Source organism: Gossypium hirsutum, chromosome A01 (genome assembly GCF_007990345.1).
Source record: "Gossypium hirsutum isolate 1008001.06 chromosome A01, Gossypium_hirsutum_v2.1, whole genome shotgun sequence".
Classification (NCBI taxonomy): Eukaryota; Viridiplantae; Streptophyta; class Magnoliopsida; order Malvales; family Malvaceae; genus Gossypium; species Gossypium hirsutum.
In genome coordinates, this window is record NC_053424.1 from 72,674,659 (window position 1) to 72,691,488 (window position 16,830).

General features: G+C 37.4%; 1 non-coding gene across 1 annotated transcript; it reads right to left on the reverse strand.

The window, feature by feature from the left end:
- Positions 1-6,798: 6,798 nt before the first annotated feature.
- On the reverse strand, positions 6,799-6,905 carry LOC121208103 (small nucleolar RNA R71). The gene has a single exon (XR_005903096.1). It is a non-coding gene; the product is annotated as a small nucleolar RNA R71 (small nucleolar RNA).
- Between the last annotated feature and the right edge of the window lie 9,925 nt (positions 6,906-16,830).

Below are 16,830 nucleotides of genomic sequence, written 5' to 3' on the forward strand. Positions count from 1 at the left end.
TCCATGATCCAATCCTACACATGCACACATCCATTGCCACACTTTAAGCTTATTACTTGTCCACGAACAACAAATTAAGTTTAAGTCTATTTAAAATATTTAGTTCCTTTAAAAACATTTACGTTGCGGAAGCTTTGCTCGGTTATCGTGATATTTTGAAAATAAGTAACTTTTATAAAACGCGCCCTAGAGCTAACCAATTTAAAAACCCAAAATAAAAATAATAGAGTGGCCTTATTACAACTTTAACCAAAATAGAAATAATCAAAAATAAATGCGAAATTTAAAAGGAAGCTAATTGAAACTTATTTAAAAAAACCAGAAATTTAATCTTTGTGGCCACTCTGAATCCCGCCCAGCTCCAAGTCCACCAACTAGGGCTCACCTGCAAGGATGGAAGAGAAAAGGGGTGAGTTTGGAAAACTCAGTGTGTATGGAAAACCCATCCAAAGCCTAAGTCAGCTCAAGCCCATTAGGCCAAAGCCCTATTCAGATAACAGTGGGTACTGGGCCGAAGCCCTTTTCAGAATACAGTAAACTGGGCCTTATCCCCTTTTCAGATAGCAGTATGACCCATAGGCCCATTCTAGAACAGAACAGACATATTCGTGTATGCAAGCCCAACCCAGCCTATAACCAACCGCTACACTCCACCCGTACCAGCCCTACACTCCATGTGGGGAATAGCTCAACCCACCCAGCCCTACACTCCACAGTTGCAGCATTGCTGCTCAAATATCAGTAAGTTGAGGCAAAGCCTCTAGTACATGGTCAAGCCACTTTCAGTACTTTCTCCATCAATAACCCAGTCCCATACATCAGATAATAATAACATGGCATGCAGTAAATAGTAACAGTCAAACATGCATTCAGGTCAACCTTATCAGATAATAATACATGGCATGTAGTAAATAGTAACAGTCAAACATGCATTTAGGTCAACCTTAACCCTAGGGGTATATCAGTAATTTTGCTCCTAAGGGTAAATCTGTAAATTTTCCACTTATAAAGGTATTTCAGTAATTTTATCAGTTTTAAGGCTTCTCACGAATGTTATTGTCCGTACTAGCCCATTTTTCATTGTAGTAATTTATTTATCTCAATTTCCCAATTTTAGCCATTGGGCCCTAAAACCCCTAATGGGCCCTACAGTGTCCATTAGCCATTTAAGCCTATTTAACCCAAGTTTTATGACCAGTTTACCGGTTTAGGCAGTTTCGATTCTATAGTCTAACAGAACATACTTATTGCCTATTTTTTATATTATATATTTTTATTATTTATTATTACCCGTATGGGCCCGTAAGCCCATTGGGCCCAGTTTTAGCCTATCGAGGCCCAATTACCGAAGTGCATGAAATTTCACACACGACTAACTTACCTGTAACACCCCGTACCCGAGACCGTCGCCGGAGTCGAACACGAGGTGTTAATAGACTAAATTCATTACTTAAACAACTCAAACAATTTATTTTTAAAATTTTCAGTCAAGCTAACAATCTGCGTCATAGTCGCTTAAAAATTCATATCTGAGTTACGAAACTCGAAATCCAATTCCGTAAATTTTCCCTGAGACTAGACTCACATACTATTTAATAATGTTTTTATAGAATTTTTGGTCAAGCAAATTATTACAGTTTATTAGTTAAAATCTCCCCTGTTTCAGAGTTTGACTGCTCTGACCTCTGTGTATTACGAATCAGATATCTCCCTGTACAGAGTTTCAATGACTATGCCGTTTCTTTCTAATAAAACTAGACTAAATAAGGAATCTGTAAATATAAATCATGACTTCTAATTATTTTTGAAAATTTATGGTGAATTTCCAAAGTCATAACAGGGGATCCAGAAATCGCACTGGCCCTGTTTCACAAAAATTTAAACATCTCATAAAATATAACTCATATACCTGTTTTGTTCCATCCATATGAAAATAGACTCATAATTCTTCAATTCCATATATTATTCATCATCTAATTGTATCTCTACTATTTTTAGTGATTTTTCAAACTCACGTCACTGCTGTTGTCTGAATCTATTTTATGGTAAATTTTACCTATTTTTGGTTTCCATGGATTAGCTAGCAATTTAGCATACATAACACCAAATATGATCATGATTAGCCATTCCAATGGCTAATCATTACCAAGCATTTCCATACCACTCAATAACCATATCATAAGACCATATACACAAAATGATTATGCTATACATGCCATACTCAAAATATACAAGCCATTATGCCAAGATGGTATACGGATAGTGTGAGCGTGCCTCCGACCGTTTTCGATTTCCGAGTTGGCTTGTCAACACTACAAGGAATGAAAAGGAGGGAGTAAGCATAAATGCTTAGTAAGTTCACATGCAAATAGCAAGTAACATAACCATATAAGTAAACATAAAACATCATTTGCATAATCATCACCAAGACATTCATATCACATTTTCATTTATCATCTTACCATATTGTTGTTATATCGAGTTTTCAACCTGAGGGTTAAGTACATACCTGTTCAAAGTATCTATTTCACAACACTTACCAATACGTCCCTTTCATCTTGAGTATTCCTCCATTTGAATAGAACTTTACCCGTTGAACACATCGGAATATAATTCGGATACATGGAAAGTTTGCACATAAGTGCCACATATGTAGCCAAGCTACCATGTAACCCGCCCATAAGTGAACTCGGACTCAACTCAACGAGCTCGGGCGTTCGCATCCATAAGTGAACTCGGACTCAACTCAATGAGCTCGGATGCCTAGTTACATCTCTCGAACTCGGACTCAACTCAACGAGTTCGGACATTCACATCCATAAGTGAACTCGGACTCAACTCAACGAGTTCGGATGCTCAACCATCCTAGTGACATGTCACTTGTATCCTAATCTATTCCTAAGGTTCAAACGGGCTTTTTCCCTCGATCTCACATTTGTCGTCTTCCATGGAATATCGGAACCGATACTCGGTAGCAATTCATATTTATCAAGTAGTAAACATAATTTGCATATTACTCAACATTAACAACAAAGCATAATATTTCACGATAAAAAAATCAGCATTTCATATAATTAACATCAATAACTTAAAAATAACAATTATGCTACATTATTTACACATGAACTTACCTCGTATGCGAAAATGGCTACTTTTACCATTTCGTCCACAACTTGGTATTTTTCCATTTTAGCCCGAATTTTAGTTTTCCTTGCTCTATCATTTAAAATATAGTCTAATTAGGACTCACATTATTCAAATTGACCCAAAATCATATTTTGGAAAATTTAAAATTTTGCCCCTAAACTTTTGCATATTTACACTTTTTCCCCAAAGCTCGTAAATTAAACTTCAGCCTATTTTCTTATGTTTTATGACATGCTGATCATTTTTTCCTTCTATGGCAACATCAAATTCTCACTCTAACATGTACTTATGACTATTAGGTATTTTTACCAATTAAGCCATTTGCTAGTTTTCGCTTAAAACCGAGTAGCACAAGTTGTCTAACATAATTTAAAACCTCATATTCTATCATAAAACACCAAAATACACAAATTTCACCTATGGGTATTTTTCCAAATATGAACCCTAGGTTGAATTATTGCTAGCATAAGCTTAATCGAGCTACCGGGACTCCAAAAACGTAAAAATCATTAAAAACGAGGCTAGAACAGACTTATAATCGAGCTTGGAAGCTTGAAAAACCCTATCCATGATTTCTCCTTGCTGTATTCGGCCATGGGGTTGAATATGAGTAAAATTGGCTTTTAATTTTGTATTTTAATTCATTTTACCCCTAAATGACCAAAATGCCCTTACTACTAAACTTTCAAAAAATTCCATCCATGTCCAATTTTTGTCCATAGACTTAGAAATTGGTAAAATTTCTATTTAAGACCTCCTAATTAATATTTCAAAACAATTTCATACTAGAAACTTCTAGAATGCAAGTTTTACAAATTATTCAATTTAGTCCCTAATTTCAATTTAAGCACTTTATGCATCAAATTTCTTCACGAAATTTTCACACAATCATTCAATCATATCATAGACCTCAAAATAATTATAAAATAATTATTTCTATCTCGGATTTTGTGGTCACGAAACCACTATTCCGACTAGGCCCAAAATCAGGATATTACATTACCACTTTGCGATTTCAGATCTAATGATTTCTGAACGTCTTGTGAGCACTCGCACACTCACAAGCCCACGAAATGTCAGAATTTCGGCATTTCTGCTTTTGTCGAATTGAACTATGAGAGGGTGTTCGATACACACCTGTTTCGCGACGACTGCTACTGAGATCCCTTACGATGTCCTACAATTGATTACCACAATTCTTAGATTGTAACCGATAACAACCAATCCCAATATTCACCTACCTATATTCGAACCATGCCCCTAAAGCCTTTAGAATCTTACCTTTTTGCCAAAAACCGATGACTAGGTCCAAGTCTAGTTGCTCCAAAGATCCAAGCCTTCGATAAAACCTCTAGAAGACACTAATCACCAAAAGAAATCGTCGATTAAAGACCCTTAAATCCCTATGCCCAAATCGATAGCCTCCCTAGATTTTAGGGACTTCTGCTTTTCTACATTGTAAAATAAGACTAAATCTGAGGTGATGAGCACTTACCAGTTATTCCTCTTTGATTTCTACACAGATCTACTGCAGATCTATCCTCTAAACAATAGTAGAACTCGAATCCAGGAGATCTGAAGTTTCAGCTATAAGTCCCTAAATCTATGGTATTTCGGCTTTTTAAGTGGCGAAGAAGATGACGATTTGAGGCTATAACTTTGAAGTAATGTTGTCGACAGATACTAAGGGTTTAGAGAAGATGAAAGTTGATTAAAAAGAACAAAAATAACTGAAGGATTTTGGCTTGGAGAAATCGGCACAAGAAGTGAGTTTTCGGGATTTCAGCTTTTATGACAATCGGATATGGAGGTTTTGTGGAGGATGGGATCGACAGAGGAGGTGAGTAAGGTGATCAGAAGGTTTTGGCTAGAAGAAAAAGCAAAAAGGAAGAAAGAAAATGGAGGAAAAAGAGAGGAAGGAGAAATCGGCACTAAGGAGAAGGAATTTGCGTTTTCAGCTTTTGTGAGAACTCAGGAAGGATGAATGACAGTGAAAGCTTTCAGGTGGCTAACCCTAATTCTCCAAGACAGAAAAAGAAAAGAACCTAACCTTAATATCAACTAAAACAATCGGCCCAACCTCCCTAAGGCCCTTGCCGAAATTCACTTAAGTGATCACATACCCGGCACATGCCTAAAATTAAAAAGTAACAATATGCCTATCTTGCAACTTGAACCCTGGACCTTTAATTCCTTCCCAGACGCCATTTTTTTTAGGAACTTAGTGGTGCCACCTTGCCACTTTACCAAGGCCTTATTTGTGTCGTAATTTATGAAGTTCTTCTTAAAAGCCCACTTAACCAAGTCTCCTATTCACTTAAAATCCAACCTTGATATTTTACCGTGTTTAACTTAGGCTTGGGCCTTCTAAAGGCCCACTAACACATTTAAACACAGATCCAATATTCAGAACACCAAAACAACAATACTTTTATAAATATATCTAATAATAAAAATTTCAAATATCAATAATACAGTAAGTAATAATAATAATTTTCATAAAATTTTTCAAACATACATACAGTAATATTTTTCTAATAATAATAATTTTATCTCATAATACTAATTAAAATTTCATAAAAATTTAAAATATCCGTAATAATAAATACAGTAAAAATTTTCTAGTAGTAATTTAATTCAAAATTTTTTTCTTAAACGATAATATTTAAAACTTCTTAATTATTCAGGTTTTCTTCTATCCGAATCCCTGACTCTTCTAGGCCCCAAATTCAGGGTGTTACATAAATCCTTTAATTTTTAGGCTAGATAATAAAAAGAAAGTAATTACTAGTAATTTTGGTTCCTTTGGGTTCGACAATCCGGTCTTGCTAAAGCTATACTACTGTTCGATAGGTACACTTGCCTTCATCGTGATAATAGTTAGTTTCAAGAATGCTTAATTAGAAATTTTTAAAACCTGTCACGAATATCACGTATCAAGTTTTTGGCGCCGTTGCCGGGGAACTAGGATATTAGGAACACTCAATTTTTATTACTTTGGCCATTTTACTTTTATTGGAATTTAAATTTTATTTTTCTCTTCTAATTCTTCATTTGTTCTCTTTTGACAGGTTTTTCTAGTTTATGACCATAAGAAACCCGTCAGGACCATTACTGTTTGATAGTGAGATCGATCGCACAGTTCGCAGAAACCGAAGAGAAATAAGGCGAAGCCTAAGATACACAGAAGAAGATCAAGAGGACGATACTTCAACCACAACCGAGGAGATGGCTGAAAACCAAGAAAATCCGCTACCTCCTGCGATTGCTACTAATCAGAATTCTGCTCTGCGTACTATGTATGATTATGCTAAACCTTCTTTAACAGAAACTAAATCGAGCATAGTTAGGTCTGCTGTTGCTGCAAATAATTTTGAACTGAAACCTAACACCATTCAAATAATCCAACAGTTTGTTCAGTTTGATGGTTTGCAGGACGAGGTTCCCAACGCTCACTTGGCAAATTTCTTAGAGTTTTGCAACAGTTTCAATGGCATTTTTGATGATGCCATTCGCCTTTGGTTGTTTCCATTTTCGTTGAGGAATAAGGCTAAACAATGGTTGAACTCGTTACTATGAGGGTCAATCACTACTTAGGAACAAATGACTAAAAATTTTTTACTAAAATATTTTCCGCCGGCTAAAACAGCCAAATTACGTAATGATATCTCTTCTTTTGTGCAGATGGATTTAGAAACACTCTATGATGAATGGGAGAGATACAAGGACCTTTTGAGAAGGTGCCCTCACCATGGGTTACCACTTTGGCTACAGGTTCAAACGTTTCGTAATGGCCTGAATCCTTCGACTCTACAGATGGTCGACCCAGCCGCTGGCGGAACCATCAATAATAAGACACCTAAAGATGCTTATGAATTTATAGAAGAGATGTCACTAAATAATTATCAGTGGCAAGTGATGAGGACAAATCCAATGAAAACAGCTAGTGTTTTTAACATCAATTCGGTCACCATGCTCTCTAATCAGGTAGAACTTTTGAACAGAAAATTTGACAGTTTTCTTAGTTCGTCATAGGTTCACCCAGTAATGTAGTGCGAAGCAAGTGGAGGTGGATAAAGCAATTCAGATTACCCACCCTATGGCCACAACATGGAGAACGAGCATTTAAATTACATGGGTAATAATCCTCGATCTCAAAATAATCTTTATAGTAATACTTACAATGTAGGTTGGAGTAACCACCCAAATTTCTCACGGGGAGGCCAAGGGAATCAGCAACCACCACCACCTCTAGGCTTCCAACAATCACCCTACCAACAAGAGAAAAAGCTGAACCTTGAGGAGATTGAAAAAAAATTCATCTCAGTGTCAGAATCTCGCTTTTAGAATATCGAGATAGCACTTAAAATCAACAAGCATCGATCCAAGGGCTCGAAACTCAGATAGGTCAACTCGCTAAATTGATATCTGAATGACCACAAGGTAGCCTACCGAGTAACACTGAATCTAACCCAAGGGAGCAAATCAATGCAATTACCATTCAAGATGTGGAAGGGTTAGTTGCACCTGAACCAGAACAGAGGCAAGAAACTATTGTAAGTAAAGGTAAGGGTGAGGTGGACCACAATGACAAAAAATCGGTAAGTAAAGAATACAAACCTCGTGTGCCATACCCAAACGCGACAAGGAAAGATCGTACAGAAGAACAATTCGGTAAATTGCTTAAATTATTAAAGAAGTTACATATTAACTTACCGTTTATTGAAGCTCTTTCGCAGATGCCAAACACAATCAAATTCTTAAAGGAGCTTTTAACAAATAAGCAAAAGTTGGATGAGGTGTCGCATGTAGAACTAAATACAGTTTACTCAGCCATACTACAGAATAAGATGGCCAACAAATTAAATGATCCAGGGATTTTTACAATTCCCTGTTTAATTGGTAGCCTGGATGTTAATAATGCTTTGGCTGGTTTAGGGGCTAGTATCAATGTTATACCTTACAAAATGTTTAAGCAACTAGGTATTGGGAAACCCAAACAAACTAGGATGAGTATTCAACTAGCCGATAAAACAATTATATTTCCTAGGGGGATTATTGAAGATGTACTCGTTAAAATTGACAAATTTATATTTCCAGTTGATTTCGTTGTTCTAGACATAGAGGAGGATAGTAACGTTCCTTTAATTCTAGGGAGGCCCTTTTTAGTAACTGCAAGAACATTAATTGATGTTGGTACAGGTGAACTCACACTTCGAGTGGGTGATGAAACAATCACTCTTCAAGCTCGTAATTCGAGTAACACATTGAAAATTGAAGGTGGTTGTATTAATCATTCTACTAAAACTGACCATGTAGTGCAACCTACTTTGCAGGAAATAAGTTTGGAGAACCTACACGAGCCATGTTCAAGCAACAGCAAAGGACCTATCTATGAAGAACGAAGGCTACAAATAGAGGAACTAGATGAATGGCGGATACAGAAATTGAGAACACCCGATAAACTAAAACCGAGCCAAGACGAGTTCAAGATATCACCAAATCAACTTAAGGTTGGAGACAATGTACTACTAGATGCAGCAGATCCTCGCATTACCACTTCTGAACCTAATGAAGAAATTCCTTTCACGGTACTCAGATTTTCCCATATGGTACAGTCAAGGCAATTCACCCCAAATTCAAAACTTTTAAGGTAAACAATACTCGTCTTAAACCTTATATTGATAAAGTTGATAGCAGGGATGAGGAGTGTAAACTCCTTGAGCCACCATGATCACACACCAAAGAGGTAAGTCAAGCTTAAACTATAAATAAGCACTTCTCGGGAGGCAACCGAGCACTAACAGTAATGATATTATTTAAATTCTAGTTTTTCACATCTAACTTACTAACTGAATCTTGAAAAACAGGGTTTTCCCATCCACACGGCCAGGCACATGTGTGTGCCTTAGGCCGTACGATACAACCATGTGAAAACAGGGCAAAATTTTTTCCCCAACACGGGATGCCATAAGTCGCCACGGCCGTGTGATAAGGCCGTGGGCAAAACTGCCAAACCAACACGAGCGTGCGACATGCCCGTGTTTTTAAAACTGTGGGCGAACCTGTCAATTTAGCATGGGCGTTCGACATGCCCGTGCCCAGCCCCCATGGTCAACACTGTCAAACTAACACGGGCGTGGACTATCATACACGAGCGTGGGAGAAGCGAACAAAGCAAGACACGGCCATATAACACGGCCGTGTGCACCCACACGCCCAAGGAACACTAGCATGGGGTGAATGTCAGAAAGGCCTAAATTTAAAAATCGTGAAACACACGGGAAAACTTAGGGCACACGGGCGTGCCCCACGGCCGTATGCCCCAAAATCTATATAAACCCACGCCCGTGTGCCCCAAAATCTATATAAACCCCTCACTATTCATCATCCCTAACCCTAGCCGCTGTAACTCCACACGCCCTACTTGCCACGCCTGTGCGTTGCCTACAACACTGTTTCCGACGACCCAAGCTTCTCCCTTTATGTTTGTTTACTTTTTTCACTCTATTTTCTTTAAATATTTTTCCTATTTCATGATTTTTATGATCCATTTGACTATCTTAAGTCAATATTCATAGTAGAATAATAATACTCATGCTTTTCATTAAATAATATTGCCATTTTTCTCGTTTCCATGGATTTTATGCTTACACACATGCACTCATGCATTAGATATTCGCGTAGCATTATTCTCGTAGTCCTATTTTAATAATTTAATATATTTGCTTTAGTTGTTTTAGTTTTGTTTACTTCATCTAGTACATGAGTATCATGAAATATTCCTATTTAGTTTTGTTTTTCCATGCTATTCTTGGGACATATTGGTTGAACTTCAACTTTTCAATGCAGATATAAAATGTCATCCTCACATGGTAAGAAGACCTTGTCCCCGCCTCGATGAAGAGGAAAGGAGCCGCATCATCCTTGGGTCCTACCGCTAAGATCCGTCACCCTTTCCTCGAGTTCCCGTTCAGACCCTAGGAGGAGCTATTTCAGACATTACAGGCCCGACCCCTAGGTGTGGGCCGTTGCATTGACTAGGTCGCACTTGAACAGATTCAATTGGCTGACGCAGTCCGAGCTCTCCTGACGATTGACCCGTAGGGGCTCTTCTTTTAGATCATCGAGCCGACGTATCTCGAGTTCACATTGGAACACTGCTTGACGTTCCATCTTTAGACCATCATGACCAACTTTGATGATCCTAGAATGGTCCAGTTCCGCCTTGGTGGTTTAGTGCGCCAGTTGAGCGTACCTGAGTTAGTATTGCACTAGGGCTGTACACGGAGAAGTTCATAGATGAAAATGAACTCGACACCCTCCACTGCCACATCCACTACTCTCCCTCGAAATGCTGGAAGGACCTTGTACCTACCTTGGCCACCTACAATCCTAGCCGCTCCAAGGCATCGGCTCTCCCTCCATCCTTCAGGTACCTACACACCATCTTGGCTCACACTCTGACGGGACGATGAGAGAGCACCAGTGTTGTCACCACTCACGAGGCCTATTTCTTATTGAGCATGGTGAACGGGCACGTCTTCGACCTCGCCTACTTCATCGCCCTTACCATCCGCCATCAGACGGAGCGACATCGGAGGGGGTCATCTTTATCAGGCCCTATGTGACTCGATTGGCTCGGCACTTTGGGCTCCCCAACACAGCAGCACAATCATCCTCCCTCACTCTCACCGGCTAGATGTCCCCACAGGGCATCTCGAGCATGCTAAACATGAGGATGATCCAGAAATGACGTGGCACCTACCCTCCTCAGTACCGCCTCATCCAGTCCACCAAGGAGGAGGACCAGAGAACATTACTGATGATGTTCCTCCACGTCATGAGGACCCTCTGTCTCAGCCACCACCCATCTATCGTCCAGTTCATACGGCGGCTTCATACTCTGACATCTATGAGCGCCTTACGCGATTTGAGTAGCAATGTTTTCAGTGCGTTGATCACATTGATGTGACTCTACATTAGATTTGTCAGCACTTCCACATCTCATCGCCACCACCACCTTGCGAACCATCCGGCGATGACGATGTTTAAAAACTTCTTATTTATTATTTTTATTTTCACTTTTATCTTTATTCATCTTATTTAAGTACTTTTATTTCATTTTCCTTTATTATTATTAAATTTTAGTTTTTATAATTTTTATTGAATAATTTATAGTTTCAGCTATTTCATTACGAGTAATTATGCTTCCTTATATTTCCTAAAAGTTCCTGATTCTATCACAGTTATAAAGAGCTCCAAAGCTTATCATTGCATAGGAACTAAAAACTCCACTAGCAAAGGTTCTCCACAACTTCCATGTCCTGCTCGACCACGACCATAGCTACCACCAGATATAATATTCTTTTGGCGCAGGACTTATGGACTAATGAACCTCTACCAACACCGGAGTATCCTCCTCCACTCTCATCATTGCCTTAGCCGATTATTCTCCATAACTCCAAATCAAGGAGTTCATTCATCATTCAGGAAGTTTCACTTCTCTCCTTATCTTAAGATTATTTATCTATATTTTTTAATATATCTATCTTTGTACATTGAGGGCAATGTACATCTTAAGTGTAGAGGGTCTTTCATATCATCATTAGAAATCCCTGAATTTTGTCTTATTCGCACGTGAATCACTCATATCACTATTAAAATGAATTTTAATTAACTTATGATTTTTATTGATATGTCTTGAATTAAAACATGGGCATTTATGCATTAATTCTTTTAACTTTAAGACATTAGGGAATCAAGCATGATAAGTTGATTTTTGAAGGATTAAAAACTTTTAGGTTGTTTCCCTAAGTTTAGGTATTATCGTGAGTTGAAATTCACAAGTTTAAACATAAAAAAGCCATAATTTTCTGTGAGATCTTAAACCTTAGAGCAAATTTTATTTCTTTCATGCTCCCTTTTATTATGAGTGCGACAATATTGATTTGTTATTCTAGAACTTGCTTGATTTTGCATGTCAAGATCACACCATTTCATTTGATATGGAAAGATGATAAAGACACTTAGGTTTAACCCACTCACTCTATAAAAGCCTACCTTCATAATTAACCCTTAATGAACCCCTTTGAGCCTAACAAACCATTAATTGATTTACCCTCAAATTAACTCATAACCCATTATTGCTGAAATCCCCTAATTTGATCCTTATTTTTTTTCGAGATTTGATTTGAACTAATTGCTTAGCTATGTTTTTCTCTTCTATGTATTTGACTTGTTCTTAAAAAAATACTTCAACACATATTAGCAGTAATTCGTCATTTTTGAGCTTGAGTGTTAATTCCATATTCTAAGAAGAAGCTCACTTGTATTCAACTGATGAATGGTTATTCTTCTAGCTAGGTAATTTTTCAATTCAATCTCGATGCTAACCTTTTCTTTCAGCTTGTGACCACACGCCCTAACCAAAGCCACATTACAACCCTCTAAAAGACCTTTTTGATTGATGTATCAGCTCAATTTATAGTGGTGGAGATTTGATTTTCAAGCAAGCCTATGATAATAGCTTTTCATATTGACTAATGAGTGCTTTAATTGATGTCCTTAAACACCTTGATTGATTTGAGTGAATCTTTAGTGAGGATGTTAAAATCTGTGATATTTTGATCAAAGGTAATCACTTAAATAATAGGAGACACCTATGTTTTCGTGATAATATACTCAACTTTGAATGTTTGAAACTTTGATGTACTTTTAGTTGAATTTTCCATGTATGAATACTTATGGATTATTTTAAGATATTATTGATAGGGATTATAAATTGAGAAGAATTTATTTTAATTGTGAGTTGAGGATTTTGCTTGAGACAAGCAAACACTTAAGTGTGGGGGTATTTGATAAACCCGTAATTTATACATATTTTTAACCCATGCTCAGCACATTTATGGATGGTTTCTCCTTACACTTGGTGAATTCGATGCTCCTAATCTTTTAATTTCATGTTTTATACTTAGGTGAGCACAGGAGAGTAAAAAGAGCGAGAAACAGGCTGAAAACAGAGAAAATGGACCCACATTAGAAATCAACACAGCCTGGACTTCCTGACGCAGACGTGTCACACGGCCGTGTCTATTTGGCAGGATCGAAGCACGACTTACACTGGTAGACTACACCCCCGTGCCTATTCAACAGCCCTGACCATGGGCTGGAGTAATCACACACAGACGTGTCCCTGTCGAGCCCAAATATAACTCTATCTAGAAATGTCCAATTTTCAGGGCTCTTAGGCATTCTAAAGCCTACTTAAACACATGAGGAGGCACTTAGGATGGAGGAGCATAGTAGGAGACAAGAAATTACTCAAGGGAAGCCGATTGGTCCATCTCAGAAGCTGGATTCATCATCAAGACTAAAGATCTCTCTTCAATTTCCATTCAGGGGTTTTGGGTTTTCTTTATGTTTTGTATTCATTATTCTTCTGAGATGTTTTCTTCTATAATTATGAACTAAACCCCCTAAATACCTAAGGGGAATGAAACCTAATACGGATCTTGTTAGACCCCCTAAATACCAAAGAAGAATGAAATCTAAGACAGATATTGTTATTATTATCTGAATTGTATGATAAAAATTTGACTTGTTCTTAATTCTTGTTTTAATATTCGAGGATGTTGATTCGAGTTAATGCTCTTATTCAGAGGAGGAATAGACCCTGTCTAAGAGTAAATTTTTCATAATTAAGCGGAGTTGATTGCACGCCTAGAGATAGGGTGATAAGATTTTGCCGGATTAGGGTGAAACCTAATAAGGGGATCCATAGGTCGAGTTAATGCAACACTAGGTGTTAATTAGAAAGAGATTTCAATTAATCAACCTAGGGTTAGACGTTATTAGTCTCGAGAGAGATAATAATATAACTTAGGGATTTTTACGGATCAATCAAATAAATAAATCGTCTGATTCAAAGTCAAATAACAAGTGAAGTCTAGGTGGATTTTTCCTTGGTTATTGTCTTAATTATTCGAGTTTTCCCAAAAGCCTTTTTCCAGTTTTCTCTCTGTGCACTCTTATTTTAGTTAATTAGTTTAGATAAACAAATCCCTTAATTTTTAGGCTAGATAATAAAAAGAAAGTAATTACTAGTACTCTTGGTTCCTTTGGGTTCTACAATCCGGTCTTGCTAAAGCTATACTATTGTTCGATAGGTACACTTACCTTCATCGTGATAATAATTAGTTTCAAGAACGCTTATTTATAAATTTTTACGACCTGTCGCAAATATCACGTATCATGATACTTCTGTGATTGCATTGATAGATCCAGGATCGATACATTTGTATATATGTATGAATTTAGTATCCAGTAAGACTTTGCCTGTAGAGTTTACTGAATTTGTGATTAGAGTATCGAACCCCTTAGGCCGGTGTGTTTTGGTAGATAAAGTCTGCAAGAATTGTCCGTTAATGTTTCGAGACATTTCTTTTTCGGCTGATCTGATGTTATTACCCTTTGATGAGTTTGATAAATTCTGGGTATGGATTGGTTGACTTTGCATGATGCTATTGTAAATTGCAAACAAAAAACTATTGATTTGAGATGCAAGAATGATGAAATAGTTTGAATTGAATCTAGTGACTTAAATGGGTTGCTGGCTGTGATATCTTCGATGAACGCTCTGAGTTTGGTGAAAAATGGTTGTGAAACCTACTTTGCTTATGTGATTGATTCGAAATTTGAAAAGAAAGTTGAATCAGTGTCTATTGTTTTTGAATCCCCTGATATGTTTCCTAAAGAACTTTCGGGATTACCTCTGATTCGAGAAGTTGAATTTGGCATAGAGCTAGTGTAACACCCCGTACCCGAGTCCGTCGCCGGAGTCGGACACGAGGGGTTTGCAGACTTAAATCACTTCTTTGCACAATCCATTTTAAATTTTCCAGGCAAGCTGGCTAACTGCGTCACTGTCACCTTAAAATCATATCTTCAGTTTCACAACTCAAAAATCAGCTTCGTGATTTTTCCCTGAAACTATACTCATATATCCATCTAAAAATTTTTTTCTAGAATTTTTGGTAGGGCCAATTAGTACAGTTTATTAGTCAAGTCTCCCATGTTACAGGGATCGACTACACTGACCTTTGTGCATTACGACTTAGATATCTCCCTATACAGGGCTTCAATACTGATGCCGTTTGTTTCTATAGAAACTAGACTCAAAAAGGAATCTATTCATATGTGGCATGACTTCTAATTATCTCTGGTTAATTTATAATGAATTTCCAAAGTCGTAACAGGGAATCCAGAAATAGTTCTGACCCTGTCTCACAAAAACTTTAGCATCTCATAATATACTGTTCATATGAATGTTTCGTTACTTTCCTATGAAATAGATTCATCAAGGTTAGTTTGCATAATTTATTAACTATTTAATTCCATTCCTACTATTTTTAGTGATTTTCCAAATCTACATCACTGCTGCTGTCAGCATCTGCCTTTAAGGTAGACTTTACCTATTTCATAGTTTCCATGATTCAACTAGCCCTTTTAGCATAAATAGCACAAATTATGATAGTGATTAACCATTCCCATGGCCAATCCTTGTTAAGCATATCCATACCAAATGAGTATAACATTATGCTCAAACATATATAAGCCATTTTCGCATGGCTATCCAAAATTATACAAATCCAAAGGGTCCATGACCCACAACAAAAAGGGTAGTCCTATACATGCCATTTCGAAGTTCAACCAAAATTGTACCAAAAGGGGGCTTTGATAGTGTGGGAGACTTCGACTTCCAAAAATCCCGAGTCCGATAGCTGACGAGCCAAAATCTATAAAACAGAGAAACAAAGAAACTGAGTAAGCAATTTATGCTTAGTAAGTTTTGAGCAAGGAATTCCAGCACAAGAAAAGTATAGCATTCATGTAGCTAAACAGATAATTTCATATGCACAAATTTTCAGTATCATACTTACTTCACATTACCAACCCTTATATTCATACGCAAAGATCAACTTAGCCAAAGGCCGGTAGCTCATTTATCAACTGAGCGAATACTTATTTGTAAGGGCTCAACTAATTCAAAGCACATACGAAACATACCTCAATGTTGGGATGTTACAAGCGTATTAACTGAAATTTTTCAGCAAGATCGTTCATTCCCAAATCACGTACCTTCGGAATTTAACCGGATATAGCTACTCGTTCAAATGCCTTCGGTCATAGCCCGGTTATAGTAACTCGCACAAATGCCTTCGGGACTTAACCCGGATTTAGTAACTCGCACAAATGCCTTCGGGCTTAGCCCAGAATTAGTATCTCGCACAAATGCCTTCGGATCTTAGTCCGGATATGGTCACTAGCACAAAGCCTCGCACTTAGCCCGACATCATTCGAATAACCATGCACATTTAACAATAAATCATGACACATCGTATTTCATTTTCATTAGCAAAACTCAAACACAAGACACTTATCACTCTTGCAATTTCGGCTCAATAGCCACACACAAAGAGCATGATTTTGATTTGCTTAAAGCATGATCTAATCAAATCATAATTTAAGCTCTATTACTCAAGAACTTACCTCGGATGTTGTCGAACGGTTTCGACGGCTATTCGACCACTTTTTTCGCTTCCCTTTATCGGATTTTATGTTCCCCTTTGCTCTTGAGCTTAATTCCAAACAAATTTAACTCATTAAAGTCTCCATTCTTGC